Source organism: Phyllostomus discolor, chromosome 3, assembly GCF_004126475.2.
Source record: "Phyllostomus discolor isolate MPI-MPIP mPhyDis1 chromosome 3, mPhyDis1.pri.v3, whole genome shotgun sequence".
NCBI classification, from domain to species: Eukaryota; Metazoa; Chordata; class Mammalia; order Chiroptera; family Phyllostomidae; genus Phyllostomus; species Phyllostomus discolor.
The window spans coordinates 117,311,838-117,326,775 of record NC_040905.2 but is presented as its reverse complement, the minus strand read 5'-3'; the positions used below and the strand labels follow the sequence as shown (position 1 = coordinate 117,326,775).

The 14,938-nt window shown below is 50.2% G+C and overlaps 1 protein-coding gene across 1 annotated transcript in view; it reads right to left on the bottom strand.

The window, feature by feature from the left end:
• SBK1 (SH3 domain binding kinase 1) overlaps positions 1 to 8,996 on the bottom strand; it is a 49,274-nt gene extending 40,278 nt beyond the window's left edge. The window contains exon 1 of the mRNA XM_028524132.2: positions 8,182 to 8,996. The gene's annotated coding sequence lies outside the window, so the exon portion shown is untranslated. The remainder of the gene's footprint in view (positions 1 to 8,181) is intronic.
• Positions 8,997 to 14,938: the final 5,942 nt, after the last annotated feature.

Sequence of the window (14,938 nt, the reverse complement as noted above, 5' to 3'; positions counted from 1 at the left end):
CCCACTTTTTTCTCCCCTTTATTCCCCTATGCCCTGTACCCCCCTCTCACCAGCATTCTCCCACCTTAGTTCATGTCCTTGGGTTGTACATATAAGTTCTTTGGCTTCTCCACTTCCTATACTATTCTTAACCTCCCCCTATCTATTTTGTACCTACCATTTATGCTTCTTATTTCCTGTACCATTTCTCCCATTCTCCCCCCTCCCCCTGTCCACTCATAACTCTCCATGTTATTTGGTTAGTTTGTTTTTGTTTTGTTTTTTTAGGTTGTTGTTGATAGTTGTTAGTTTGTTGTCATTTTACTGTTCATAGTCCTGATCTTCTTTTTCTTAGATAATTCCCTTTAACATTTCATATAACAAGGGTTTGGTGATGATGAACTCCTGTAACTTGACCTTATCTGAGAAGCACTTTATCTGCCCTTCCATTCTAAGTGAAAGCTTTGCTGGATAGAGCAATCTTGGATCTAGGTCCTTGCCTTTCATGACTTTGAATACTTCTTTCCAGCCCCTTCTTACCTGCAAGGTTTCTTTGGAGAAATCAGCTGTTATTCTTATGGGAACTCCTTTGTAGGTTACTGTCTCTTTATCTCTTGCTGCTTTTAAGATTCTCTCCTTATGTTTAACCTTAGCTAATGTAATTATGATGTGCCTTGTTGTGTTCTTCCTTGGTTCCAACTTCTTTGGGACTCCCTGAGCTTCCTGGACTTCCTGGAAGTCTATCTCCTTTGCCAGATTAGGGAAGTTCTCCTTCATTATTTGTTCAAATAACTTTTCCACTTGTTGGTCTTCCTCTTCTTCTTCTGGTACCCCTATAATTCAGATGTTGGAACATTTAAAGTTGTCTTGGAGGTTCCTAAGCCTCTTCTCATATTTTTGAATTCTTGTTTCTTTATTCTGTTCTAGTTAAATGTTTATTTCTTCCTTCTGGTCCAAACCCTTGATTTGAGTCCCGGTTTCCTTCCCATCACTATTGGTTCCCTGTACACTTTCCTTTATTTCACTTAGTGTAGCCTTCATTTTTTCATCTAATTTGTGAGCATATTCAACCAATTCTATGAGCATCCTGATTACCAGTGTTTTGAACTGTGCATCTGATAAGTTGGCTATCTCTTCATTGCTTAGTTGTAATTTTTCTGGAGCTTTGATCTGTTCTTCCATTTGGGCTTTTTTTTTTTCTTTCTTTTTTTGGTCTCAGCAGGCCTGTTATGTATCAGGGGTGGAGCCTTAGGTATTCATCAGGGTGGGGCCACTCACTTCGCCGTGGGTGGTGCTGTATGTGGGGGGAGGGGTCAGAAAGGGAACAAAGCCACTTTTTCTGCTCTCTGCTGGATTTCAGTCACTCCCCCCACTTCCCACAAACAAATTGGGCCCTTCTGGTGCTTATTCCTGGATGGGTGGTGGCTTTATGTATGTTCCAGGACCCTGGGGGTCTCTCCAACGACGTCTCCTGTGAGGCTGGGAGTTTCTCCCACCGCTGACACCCCCACATATTTTTTCAGTGAGAGGTTTTGAGATTTTACTTCCCTGCCCTGGAACCCTGGGTTGCACCGCCTATCCTGCTCCCCGGCTGCTCCTCCCAGTTTGTCCACTCGCAGATGTGGGACTGCCCACTCCTCCAGCCACCACCTCTCTGTGCGTCCTCTCTGTCCCAGCTGCCCATCTCCACCCCGCCTACTGGTCTGGATCAATGTTTCTTCTTTAACTCCTTGGTTGTTGGACTTCCATATAGTTCAATTTTCTGGCAGTACTGGTTATTTTCTGTTTTTAAATTTGTTGTCGTCCTTTTGGTTGTGTGAGGAGGCACAGGCACAGTATATCTACCTACACCTTCATACTGACCGGAAGTCTTGTAAACCTACTTTTGCCCCCACCCCCTGCACATACTTATGATAACATTTAATTTATATGTTAGGCACAGTAAGAGATTAACAACAATAGCTAGGAATAAACAGAACAATGGTAACAATATACTGTAATAAAAGTTATGTGAATGACATCTTCCTCTCTGCAGTAACTTTTATATTTTTCAGTCCAAAAGTGTTCTGAATCTGTGTAACCACCCCTCACTTGCAGTAAAGGGTTCGGTTTCACGCGTTCCAGGGAGCCCTTGCTGAGGTCTTCATGCAAGCTCAGTGCTTTCTGGTGAATGAGCCGTCAGCTGGAGCATGTTTTCTGTTCCTGTCTCCCACCCACAGACTGAATGCCTTTTGCATCATAACGAAGCACCTGTCATGCACTGTGGCTGTAGTGTTTGCAGTTGGAGGTGCAGCAGCAAGGCTAGCATGAATTTCTCTTCCTTTACAATTCACAAATAGAAGATTTGTTGTTACTTTAGATCTTCGCAACCTCAGCACACAATTTTTTTTTCCTTGCTAAGTCAAGAACATTCACTTTTTCCCTTAAAGGAAGCACATTATGGCTTGTCTTTGTCATATCCGAATGCCAGCATCACTGCTCTTGTGCTGTGGGGCCAGCAGTAAGTGGAAGAAGGCGATCTGGGCACAAGTGCTGTGGCGGGCAGGGAAGCGCAAGGGGCAGATTTCGTCATGTGCTCAAAATGGCGTGCAGTTTAAGACTTAGATGAGCTGTTTTTTCCTCCTGGAATTTTTCTTTTAATACTTTCAGACCTCAGTAGACCTCGGGTAAATGAAATGTCAGAAAGTAAAACCATGGAAAAGGGGGGACTTGTGTACATACCTTAAAATAACCACTCACTCCCCTTTAATGGGGACTCAGGACACAGAAAAGTTAAATGTGTGTGTTCCATCCAACATCTTTAACTGGAAGTGTCTGCTCACCCTGCTTTTGTCTGTACACCCTTCAGGAAAAATTCTTATCTAAGTCAGTTTTGACTTCTGTGTCATTAAATGCATCCTTGTTTTCCTGACTGTTCAGCACCCGTGAAGTCAATTGTCCACTCCCTCTCCTCCCTAGGACGCTCTTCTCTGGTCTCCGTGGTGCCCGCACCCCTGGTTTTCCTCTTGCTTTGCTAGCTGCTCCTTCTCTACCACCTTCGTTGGCTTTTCCTCGCTGGCTTCTCCTTCACGTGACCTCAGAACTGTGGGGTTCCTTGGGGCTCAACCCCAGGCCTCTTCTCTGCCCTCTCTCCTTCCTGTGATCACATGGCTTTCAATGCCATCTTTGTGTTGTTTCTGGCCATCTACCGCCAGCCAGAAGACTTCCCCTTTCATTCCAGACTCTTACCAGCAAGTCCTCACTTGCCATCTTCTCTTCAACATCTCACATGCTTTCCAAGCTGAAAGCGTCTGTAGCAGAATTCTTGAGTTTCTCACCATACCTCCTCCCTCCCCAAGCCTGTCACCATCTGTGTACTTGTCCAGCCCAGAAACCCCAGATTTGCTCTCCATTACCCTCTTCCTTTAAAGTTTCCAGAGGTGTTCAACTTGTGGCCTCCAGGCTGTACGTGGCCCAGGATGGCTGTGAATGCAGCCCCACACAAAATTGTAAATTTACTTAAAACCTTTTTTTGCTGATCAGTTTTCATTAGTGTTTGTGTATTTAAGGTGTTGCCCAAGGCAACTCTTTTTCTTTCAGTGTGGCCCGGAGACACCGGAAGTTTGGACACCCCTGCTTTAAACCATCAGCAAATTCTGCCTCCCAAATATATCTAGAAAGCATCTACTTCCCTCAGGGACGGCCTTGGTCCAGGCCACCGCCATGCCTGCTCTGTCATCACCACGACCTCCACACTGGATTCCTGTACCCAGCCTGACCCAGCTGCCACAATTCTCCCCAGAGCCCCTGGAGGGATTGTTTAAAATGTCAATCAGATTATATTGCTTCCCCTACTTAAAAGCCTTGAAAGGCTTCCCATTCCCATCCAGAGAAAAATCCATTCTCTTCACTATGGTCCACAAAGCCTATGGGATCTAGTCCCTTCCCATCTCTCCCCATCACCCTGTGTCATTCTTCCCATCATCGACTCTGCTGTAGCCACAGTGCCTTAATATTTCCGCACACTCACCAACCTCTGGCCTGCCTCGGGGCCGTCACACTCTGTGTTCTTGCTGGATGTTGCTGCCCCCATTCTGCCCAGCTCCTGCTCGTTGTCTAGGTAGGAACAGGATGTCCCTGCCTTCCCTCTTCACTTCACACACAGCAGATGCCTCTCCCGCCATCCCTCTGGTTATGCTCTTAACCGCAGGTTTTGAACATGGATGATCATATTTATTTATTTATTTGTTTATTTGTTTACTTGTGTTTTGTTTGGCTCCCCACTTTGATAAAAGCCCCAGAGGAATGGGATGGTAGTTTCACTGTCCAGTTTCTAGTGCTGGCCCATGGAGGGTGCTCAGTGAAATATGTAGAATGTGTGGATCAATGAATGAATAACTGAAGAAACATACTGGATACCTTTGTGTGCCAGGTTCTTTTTGGGAACATCCCTGCCTGGTTTCAGAAGCTGTAACCACCCCCCATGGCTAAGGCTGAGTGAGAGACCTTGGGACCATAAGCCACTAAGGAGACAAAGCTTATCTCACTGGTAGGAGCGCTGCCTCTGCTCCTTTTACTTCACCCTGCCTGGCCCCCAATGCTTGGTTGGTTAGCCAATGACGGGTAAGATTCTCCAAGGGGGGAACGATCTAAGACAGGCACGATCACGTGGAGGCCCCAGGGATGGACCCTCGTCCCTCGGCTTTGACATAGCCTGAGTCCTCATTCTGTCTGCAAGCAGTCTCCTAATCTCTTGGCTGCCTTACTTCCCCTGCCTAACAATGCCTTGAAACAATTCCTGAAGTCTGAAACAATGTTGGAGGTGAGTGCAGCCCTGTGCTGGAAAGGGCTGGTTCCCTAGGGTGATCAGGCCTAAGAAAGAATGCATAAAATCCTGTGAAGCCTACTTTGCTAATACCCTCAATTTAAATCATAAGGGACAAAGCAAGAAGTTTGTTTCCCCAAAGTTTTATGGCCCTTTAACTATCTAACCCTGACTCAGAATAAGACCTCAGAGTTCTTTGAATGTTTTCTATTATTTAATCATTTCTGCCTGACAATGATTGATGAGCTTTATTCCTGTGCAAATTGAACCCAATAAAAGCTTGTCAAAGCAAGGGTTGGGGCATTCTCCCCTAGAGAGAGTGGCTGTGCTATCCCTTTTCCTCCACAGGACTCGGTAGTCCATGTTAATGTACCTCGTCTCATCCATAATGCCGTGGACACCGAGGGCCGGTGTCCAAGTCAGGTTCTTTCATGTGAAGAACCTGAAGAACCACATGTTTTATTTGCACAAGAACTCCATGAAATTGTCACAACTTGACTACATTTCCCAGTGTTGCTTGCAGTTGGCTGTTCTGGCCAATGAGTGTGGGCAGAAGTGAAGTGGGGCGCTTCCAACTTTGGCTCATAAAAATTTCACATGTGATCCCTGTTCTCTTTCTTATTTATCTCCCAGTGGCTTCTGAGGATGATGACAGACACAAGGTGGGAGGAGCTTGGGTCCCCAAAAGCCTAAGGAGAGCAAAGTCTGCCTCCCCCTGCATAAGCAGGATATAGGCTCTGCAGAGTGAAGCCATTGCGATTTCCAGGCTTATTTGTTACAACAGGTAGCTCACCTTAGTTAATACATCGGGGGACCTATGTTGGTGGCTGGTGAGCAATACTGTGGGTGATGCTTTCACTGAGCTTTTCATCAAATGCAGGTGTGTTCTCAAGGAGCAGTCCTTCACCCCACCCCACAACGGGAGCCCAGGGCATGGCGCTCATGCTGGGTTACAGCACGCTACACTGCGTGTGGCTGTTCCAACATGCTGTCGAGTCCTCACTGGGCTCTTCCAGGGCATGCCTGTGTCATGTTCCTCCCTGTGGCTTCATCATCCAGTCCCTAGGAGGTCTCAGGAAAAGTTTGCTGAGTCCACAAATGAGTGAATTGGTCACCCGCAGCCCTCATTGCCCCTCTGACCCTAAAAGTGCCTGAGAAAGCCCAGCTCTTTCATTTTACAGAGGTCCCAAGAGAAGAAATGACTTCAACAGGGTCTCAGGGAAGCAGTGTGCCATGGAACTGGCATGCCCCAGCACTGCCAACATGACAGCTGGCTCCTGGAAGGGAATCCTGGTGCCTCCCAGGGCTGGAGACATGCTGAGAGGAGGGACGGGTGGGCTCCGCTAAGACCCCAAGGTGACCCACCAAACCTCACTGGCCACTGCCCCTCCTCCAGTAGGGCAGAAGCACTCCAGAGCCTTCCTTCCCCCACCCCAGCCAGCTCCCACAGCCTGGGGGTTCACATCACTCAGTATTTTTAGCTTCACCACCTGGCACCTGTGGTCACTGTCTCTGCCCAGCCTGGCAGTGTCCCCTCCCCAGGCCTTAAAGGGCCAGCATCCACGAGCTGGAAAGTAGACTGCAACACAGGTCACCGTACTACCAGGGAAGGAGGCAGGGGGGAATCCCCTACAAGGGGTCCCCAAAGTTGGAGGTGGGAGGTGGGGGATGAGAGAAGAGGGCAGTGTCTCATTCACGGCCACCTGACCTTAAGACCTGTCTCTCATTCTTGGGTTTCTTGGATGCTGGTTCGCTCGGGCTATTTGCCTGGGTGGGCTGTGAACCTCACACATCCTTCCCCTCTAGGGCCTGAGGCCGCAAAGTTGCCAGAGCAGTGTGTATTTTTTAACAATCTATTCAGATGATTTTGGTGGCCTGTCTCCCCATGTCGTGTTCATCCATTCATTAAACGAGGACTTTGAGCTCCTACAATACAAGTAACGACTCTTGAGGAGTTCGTCTCTGTGGAGTTCAAGAAGCACTCCCACACCTGTGGTCTGGCTCACTGGGCCCCCTGACTTGGTCCGGTCTGCACACCAGACCAGCAGGCCTCCTGCGGGCGGAGCGCTCCGCTTTTCCGACTCCCTGAGAGCACTGCACCCCCGCCTGTCAGGGCGCCCATCACTCTGTCAAAGGAATCTGTTTGCTTGCCTGTCTCTCCCAGCAGGCCGGGACCCCATGAGGCCCCGGGCTCCAGCCCCAGTGCAAGCCCTGGCACTCTGTGGGTGCTCAGTCACCCTTTGCTGAATGACAAGCTACGGCAGGAGCATCCCCTCATTTTACAGGTGAGGAGACAAAGGCCTCGGAGGGAAAGCACAGACCCAGGGTCTAACAGGGAGATTCAGGGAAGAAGCTGGCCAGGGCAGCAGGAGCCTATGCCACTGTCCTCCCAGCAAAGGGCCTGGCGGGGCACCTGAGTTGGCCCCAAGCCTGCTCTTCTCCCCACCCGGGGCAGTGCTGACTCAGGCAGTGACGGAGGTGTGGGCGGGCTGGGGCAGAGCAGAGGTGACCCTTGTCTACCCTGCACATTCTCTGTCCATCCTGGGAGCCTGTGGTACAGCTTGAGTAATGCACTTGGCTGCAGCCTGTGGGTGGGTGTGGGAAGAACTGGCAATGAGGACAATGGTCCCTAGGACATGTCCCCACCGGGGCACAGTGCACAACCCCTCTCCCACACAGGTACACAGAATTCACACATGCTTCCACAGACATGTACGCAGACTCACAATCACACACACTCACCCCTAATACCCTGTCACACAGCTGCACAAACCTCGCTCCCCACCCCTTTTCCCTTTCTCTCTCTGTCTCTCTCTCTCTCACACACAAACACACACATGCGTGTATACACACAGACATTTCCACTTGTTAATTAAACAAAGACTCAGCACTACCAGGTGTTGGTTCAGTGCAGGGAGGAAAGGTGACTCTCAGCTCAGGGTGGAGCTGGGTCTTCCTGAAGGACTTCCTGGAGGAGGAAGCACTAAAGCTGGGCCTGGATGGGTCTGGGGAAGGGAAGTCTGGGCAGAGGTTTCACTGGGGAGTGAATACAGAAGAACAGAATGAGCTGAGATGGGTGCGGTCAGTTAGATCACATAGGCTTTGAATGTCACACAGCTGAGTGTCCACTTCCTCCTGTGGGAGCCGGGAGCCATGGAGGGCTCTGAGCAGGAGGGGCATGACCGCAATGGAGAGGACAAAAAGGTCGCTGTGGGGCCGGGATGGGAGAAACAGGCAAGAGACGGTGAGAGACCTGAGAGTCCGGTGTAGGGAGGTGGTGGTGGGTGACAAGCAGTGGGCCAAGAGACTGACAAATCAGTCTGACAGGCCCTGAGGGGTCCCAAGCCTGAGCCCTGTGGCCTTGCTCTGCCCACCCACTGCCCACCGTGGGCACTGACCTCTGCAGTGGGACCTCTTCCAGCAGCTCCTCCTCCTCCTCCCTGTGGAAGCAGACGAAGCAGAAGGCGGGCACATCCTTTGATCCACAGCCCAGGGGCCAGGCTGGAGGCAGCTCCAGGACCGGACAGGAGTGACTGGTGGTCGTCTCGGCAGCAGCATCCTCGGTCTGGGCAGGGGTCTCTGAGCCAGTGTGCTCCAGGGTCAGCAGCCTGTCGGCCTCCGGGCCCTGTGCCTGCCCCCCTGCCACCTGTGCCTTTTCACTTAGATTACCCGTTGCCTTGGCGGGTGGAAGATCCTATGGCCTCTGTCCGATGGGGACTCCTGTCCTGACCCACAGGACTTCCAGCCACAGTGCTGAGCCTTGGGGAGCAGCTTCTGGACGCCTGAGCTCAGAAACGGCTCGCTGGCAGACAAGGGTCCAGCAGGGCCTCTCGCTGCCCCTTAGGGAGCACCAAACCCCTCGGCTGCTTCCTGTCAAAGCCAGGACTGGGAGGACAGGCTCTCTGGTGTCCTGTCCATCTGTTCATCTGCCTGTCCAGGCCTCGGCTCCTCCCCGTTCACCCAGCACAACAGCAGAGCTGGTTTCCCTAAGAAAGTTTGTTCTTCCCTGCTGAAGTGGTGGCATGGATGGCCTCCAGGAGGGGGAGGGTCAGCACCTGAAGCTGAGAGGTGAGTGAGGACCTGGTGAGGCTGGCACAGTGCCCACACTGTCCCCAAGAAAAGTTCTGGCCCCTGGAGTCCTAGCTCCAGCTCTGGCTCTGACTGGAGACTGGAGCTCGCTCCCTCCGCTCCCTCTGACTCCAGTGGCTGCTCTGGCAGACCGGCTAGGCTGTGGGTATTAATAGCTCCACATTTGTGCTGAGAAGCCGTGAGGTTAACTCCTTCCCTGCCAGATCAGGGGGTAGGTAGGGGTGAGCAGGGAGAGCAGGTGGACACTGGGAGTGTTGTCTCAGTTCTGTCCCCGACTGAGACTGGCCTGCCTCTGAAGGACCCTCATATGCCACCTCCTGCATCTGTATCTTGGTCAGAGTGCCCTGGCCACCTGAACCTTCCATGCACACTCCAGGGAGCCGGGAAAGGCTGGCAGCTCAGGGCAGCAGCTCTGGGATAGGCAGGGTTCTGAGCTACAGAGAGCATCCCCGGGACTCCTCCACACACACATATACCCACCGGCAGCTCTCTGGGGCTGCCCCGCCCGGCCCCATGTTCCTTGACAATCTGCGTCACTGACTCCGGGTCCAGTTCTGTTGCTGGCTTCCTGTGGAACCTGCCCAGAGGTACTGCACACAGCCCCTGTGGGGCCCAGAGATGCACCACAGCCACCTACTCTACTGAGGAGTGTGGAAGAGGGTGGGTACAGGGGATCCAAGTAGGATTTGTTTGCTTGAAAAGGTTTATTGAGCACCTGCTATGTGCCAGGCACCCAGCAATGAAGAGGGCGGGCACTATTCCTGCCTTGGTGGACTCGGCATTGTCATGATGAGAGGCCAATGGGGCTCAGCCATCTGCCTGGTGCCTTAGTGTGAATTAGAAACAAGTGCTCCCTCCCAGCAGGTGCCCCCCGCCCCCCCACTCCTGTAGTGTGGATTGCAGGCTGGGTGTCAGCCCCACTCACTTTCTCTGCAGTTTACAACAGGCACAGCTATTCCTAGTGGCCTGGAGGCATCAATAAACAAGAGGAAAATAAACCCAGAGTGTGAAAAGTGCTATGAAAAAAATGAAACAGACTCGAGAGAGGCTGGTGATGGGGAGGTGGACCTATAGGTGTTCAGGGAAGAGCTCTGGAGGAGGTGATGTTGGAGGCGTGACCTGCAAGAGGAGGACGGGGCCTGGTCTGGAGGGAGAACGGTCTAGGAAGAGGAATCAGCAGGAACAAGGGCCCGGAGGCAAGACTTAGCTGGCATGTTCGAGGAAGAGAGGAGGGGCAGAGGAGAAAGTCTTCAAGCTGGGTACGTAGAGTTTTCCAGGGGACTCCAGGGCAGAAAGAACAGAGTAGGCGCAAAGGCCCAGAGGCATGAGTGCGTGGTGGTCCTCTGCGAGGCAGGGCGAGGGTGGAGGTGACGCGGTCAGAGGTGTCGAAGGTATTTGTTGAAGCGTTGGTCCTCCCAGGGCTCTGAGGAGGAAGGATGGGTGGGAGGAGGGTGGAAGTGGGAACAGGGGTCAGCCGCTGAGGGGTTGGAGAGGTGGGTGGGGGGTGAGCTCAGTTGCTGAGGCGAGCACATTGCACAGATGGTGAGTGGGGGCTGATACCCACCCTACCCCTGCTCTGCGGAGCCTTGCACTGCACCCCTAGAGCTGTGACAGCTTGGAGAGGGGGTCCACCCAGAGGGGCTCCTTATCTGAATTGGTCTATGAGAAGGGGGTAACTTTTTCTGACTAGCACAAAGGCGCCCCCTAGGCTGGGCTGGGGGAGTGACACAGGGCCCCAGGTTCCAGTACGGTTTCTGCTACAGACCTACTGTGTGCTTTCGGTCAGTCAACCTTCCTTCTCTAGAACCATAGACTTAGAGACTTCGCTACAGACCAGCTGATCCAAACCTTCTGAGTCCAGAAAGGGCGGGCTCCTCTGAGGTCGCAGGGACGCGGCAGAGACTGACTCTCTCGTCTGGGTGCTCTGTGTTCTGTGCTCCAGGGCAGCCGGGATCACGGGCCTCGGAGCCCTGGTATTCCTCTGAGGAAAAGGACAGGGGACAATAAGAAGACTGGAGATTAGGGGAGGAGAGGAGGGGAGACCAGGCCATGTTCCCCTGGGATGGGAGTCGGAGGGGTCAGTGTGCCCCGGGCCTCCGGTCACCCCTTCCCCTCCCTGAGGCCCAGGGGTTGTCATTTGTGGATGTTAATTATTCACAATGCTGGTGCTTTGCCTGGTTTTAATGCACTCTGATGGTGTTCTCTAGCTAATGGGGAAAATCAATAAGTTTTAATTCGTAGTGGCTGTGAAGCTCTGTCTGTCTCCTGTTTGGGTGACTAGGCCTGGCTGTTGGGTTGGGTGTGGGGCTGGAGGCTCAAGCCTGGGGAGGAAGATAAAAGTCACCAGGCAGCTCCAAACTCTGCCTCAAGCATCTTGGTGGATCTAAGTCCTTAAATCTCAGCCATGCACCTGCTGCTCCCTCCCCCAAGAGACATAGCAGCCCCTGCACCCAGCTGATGGGCCAGCTGTGGACCAGCAAAAGCAGTCCCACCGGATTTGGGGGGCTGGAGTCACCTGCAGCTCTTGGCTCTGGTATTTCAACCTGGCCACCCTTCCAGGCTCAGGCTTAGGTCACAGATCTGTCTGGGGCACAGGTAGATTGTGGCCCAGGCCTCACGTTCCTGGAGAGACTTGGATATAAACTGGTGTTATTTCTACATGCAGATACACATTCAGTTATCAGTTCAGGCAATTTCTCTGACAGGACTGAGGACTGAGGTCATTCTTGGGGCATCAACAGTGCATCCCATCACAGACCCCCACGCCCCACCCCAGTGCACATCCTTTATGATCCTGTAACTGTCTTGTGAACAGAACAACTATCACACTGTGTGCATGTGTGAAAAGTGTTAATTAGACAGGTGTAGACATACACCGTGGTCCTCATAATGCTGTTTTCAGGATTTCTTAATGCTTCCAGAACATAATGAGCCTCCAAAAAAGGAAGAGGCCTGAGATGTCTTGACCTCAAGAGACCCTGTCTGCTTCCCAAAGAACCCGGGCATTTCCTGATGGACCCAGGGCCCCTGCCTGGCTGGCTGGAAATGCTTGGACCACCCACAGGGGCTGTCTGCTGGGCTCCTGGCCTCCAGGATCCAGGAACCAGGACATGGAGAAGAGTGACTCCCAGGCCTTACCCATCCTGTCTATCCGGGCCCTGGCCTGGCCTCTTGACTTTCCTCACCCAGGCCCCAGCGGATGCAGGCCATCCCAGGCTGGACAAGGAGCTTCCGAGGCCTGGCTTCACAGCGGGGCAGACTGGGCTTGAGTCCCCTTCTGACATTTGATTTCCATTCTCCACCACTCCCTTATTTTCCATTTTGGACTTAGGTGCACAGAAGTTTGAGTTAATGCTTCTGTTCAGTTCACGGCACATTGCTGCTCTCGGCCCATACAGGGAGCCTCCCTTGTTTTTATTAATTTCTCTATTCCCCTTCACCCCCACGGAGGGTGGGCAGGCAAAGCTGCTGAGGCTCATTCCAAATACCCACTGGTGGGCTTGTCGGGAGAACCGCATGAGTAGGGCGTGTAAGATGCCTGGTGCGCAGTAACTGGTCAGTTAAAGTCCAGCTCTGTCTTTTGGTCTGGGGCTCTCCCCCAGGGTTCTTTGACGCTTGGACAAAACACCTTCCCCTTTGGTACACCTGAGCAGGGCTGGTGTTTGTCGAAGTTCCTCACTGAAGACCAGAATGATCACTGGGATCGAATCTAACTTACTCATAGTCTGAGGGGGAAGCAGATAAGACACAACAAATTCTCATTTCAAACTAAAATTCAGCACATCTAGGCCAGGCCACATGCTGAATGGTGTCTGTGAGGCCCACACAGACCCACATGGGAAAGGGTCTCCCTGTGGGGGCGTCTCTGCCCAGCGGGGTGGGTGGGAGATGGCCCTTCTTGCTCTATTAATTAGGGTGCAGCCAAGCTGCTGTGACAAAAAGGCTCTACATTACAGTGGCTCAAGCAAGTCTTCTGACAAATTAATTAGGATAATATGTCAAAATTTTATTTCAGGATTGCCATGAGGAAAGGGGCTATGAGCACGTTGGTTCAGAGAGAATTTTCCCTTTTATAGGATAGAGAATAGCTAGATATTCTTTGGCCAAACACAAGAAAAGAATGTCTGATTCCAAATCATTAGCACCCTGAATATGTGACAGCTGAGTGGATGGGAAGCTTGCTTCCTACAAGAGGTTTTACTTGAAATAAAATTTATTAGAATGTTGCTGCAGCATTTTGTCAAGAATACTAGTGTCTTACCAGAAGGAGCTCGTGAATTAGAACACGTGGAAAAGATTATGTCTCAAACCAGATTTGGTCCAAATTTTCTTTATCACAAGGTAGAATTTTATTTCTCTTCAGGTAACAGTCAGGAGGTAGGTGGTCCTCTTGGTTGAAGCTGGCTTATGAGTGTCCCCGAGAGGGAGGAAAGGTGGAGTGAGGCAAAAGTGGCATGCTTCACTTCCACTCGTTCTGTCACCATGTAATTTGTTTTCTAGCAGAAAGGGAGACTGGGAAATCCAGTCTCTATCTGCACAGCCAAACGCATAAACCTGGGGCAGCAGTGGGGCACCACTAAAAGGAAGAAGGGGAATAGAGTGCAGCGAGCAATTATGAAGGCCCAATTCATAGCTGAGGCTCTGAATCCTCCTCCCTGCTTCCTGCCACAAACTGTGTACCAGCCCATTTTTTGGTCTTTTTAATTGAGGGAGTATACAGAGCAACCAATCTATATTGGACCAAAAGGACGGAAGCTCCAAGATATAGACTATATAATTTGTGTAAATCCACCAACAAGAGATTTTTGATTTTGTCAGGAGGGTTTGAGAATGCATTACTGAAGGGGCAATGAAAAAAATGAAGTCACTATCAACTCCAGGGAAAACAAAAAGGTGCACAAGAAAGGAAATGTATTATAATGTACAATGTGGCTGAGCTGTGAATATTATATATAAAGGCACAGCAATATACATGCTAAAAATTATTTTAATCAAAAAGCGTATATAACTACACAAGGAGGATGAGGACAGGATGCATGTGTGTGGGGGAGGGAGGTGAGGGTATAAGAGAACTAAATTTTCAGTGTTTATATTACAAAGTAAGATCAAAAACAGAAAAATCAAGAAGTACCTGTATTAGCATATTATTTAGAATCTTGCCTTTTAACAAATGATCGATCCATGGACCAGCAGAATCAGCATCAGGAGCTCATCAGAAATGCAGAATCTTGGACCTCACCCCAGACCTGCTGAATCAGAACCTGTGCTTTAACGAGATCCCAGGTGATTCACAGCTCCCTGAAGTTTGAGAAATCCTAACTTTGAGAATGGCGAACAGAAGGGACAGCTAAAAGGACTCAATTCACTGCCTTTCCAAAGAGACCCGGAGTACACAGGGCGTAGAATAGGGGACTGCTCATTTTTTATATAAAGCCTGTAGCTTTTTGTTTTTTTTTTAATTATATGGAAGATTTATGTTACTAAAAAGTAAATCATGTGCATGATTTAAAATCCTAACAATACAAAATGGGATTCAAAGGCTTCCTCCTAATAGAGAACCCCATGAACTCCTTTGCCTTGTCAAATAGCTTCTTTTATTAAAATATATTTTATTGATTATGCTATTACAATTGTTTCATTTTTTCTCCCCTTTATTCTGCTCTGCCCTGCAACCTCCCCCCTCCCACAACATTCCCCCATCTTAGTTCATGTCTATGGGTGGTACAGACAAGTTCTTTGGCTTCTCCATTTCCCGTATTATTCTTAACCTCCCTGTCTATTTTGTACCTACCATTTTATGTTTCTTATTCTCTGTGTCGTTTCCCCCATTCTCTCCCCTCCCACTGCCCAATGATAACCTTCCACATGATCTCCATTTCTGTGAACCTGTTTCTGTTCTGGTTGTTTGCTTACTTTGTTTTTGTTATTTTTTAGGTTTAGTTGTTGATAGTTGTGAGTTTGTTGTCATTTTATTGTTCATAGTTTTGATCTTCTTTTTCTTAGATAAGTCTCTTTAACATTTCATATAACAAGGGCTTGGCGAGAATGAACTCCTTTAACTTGACC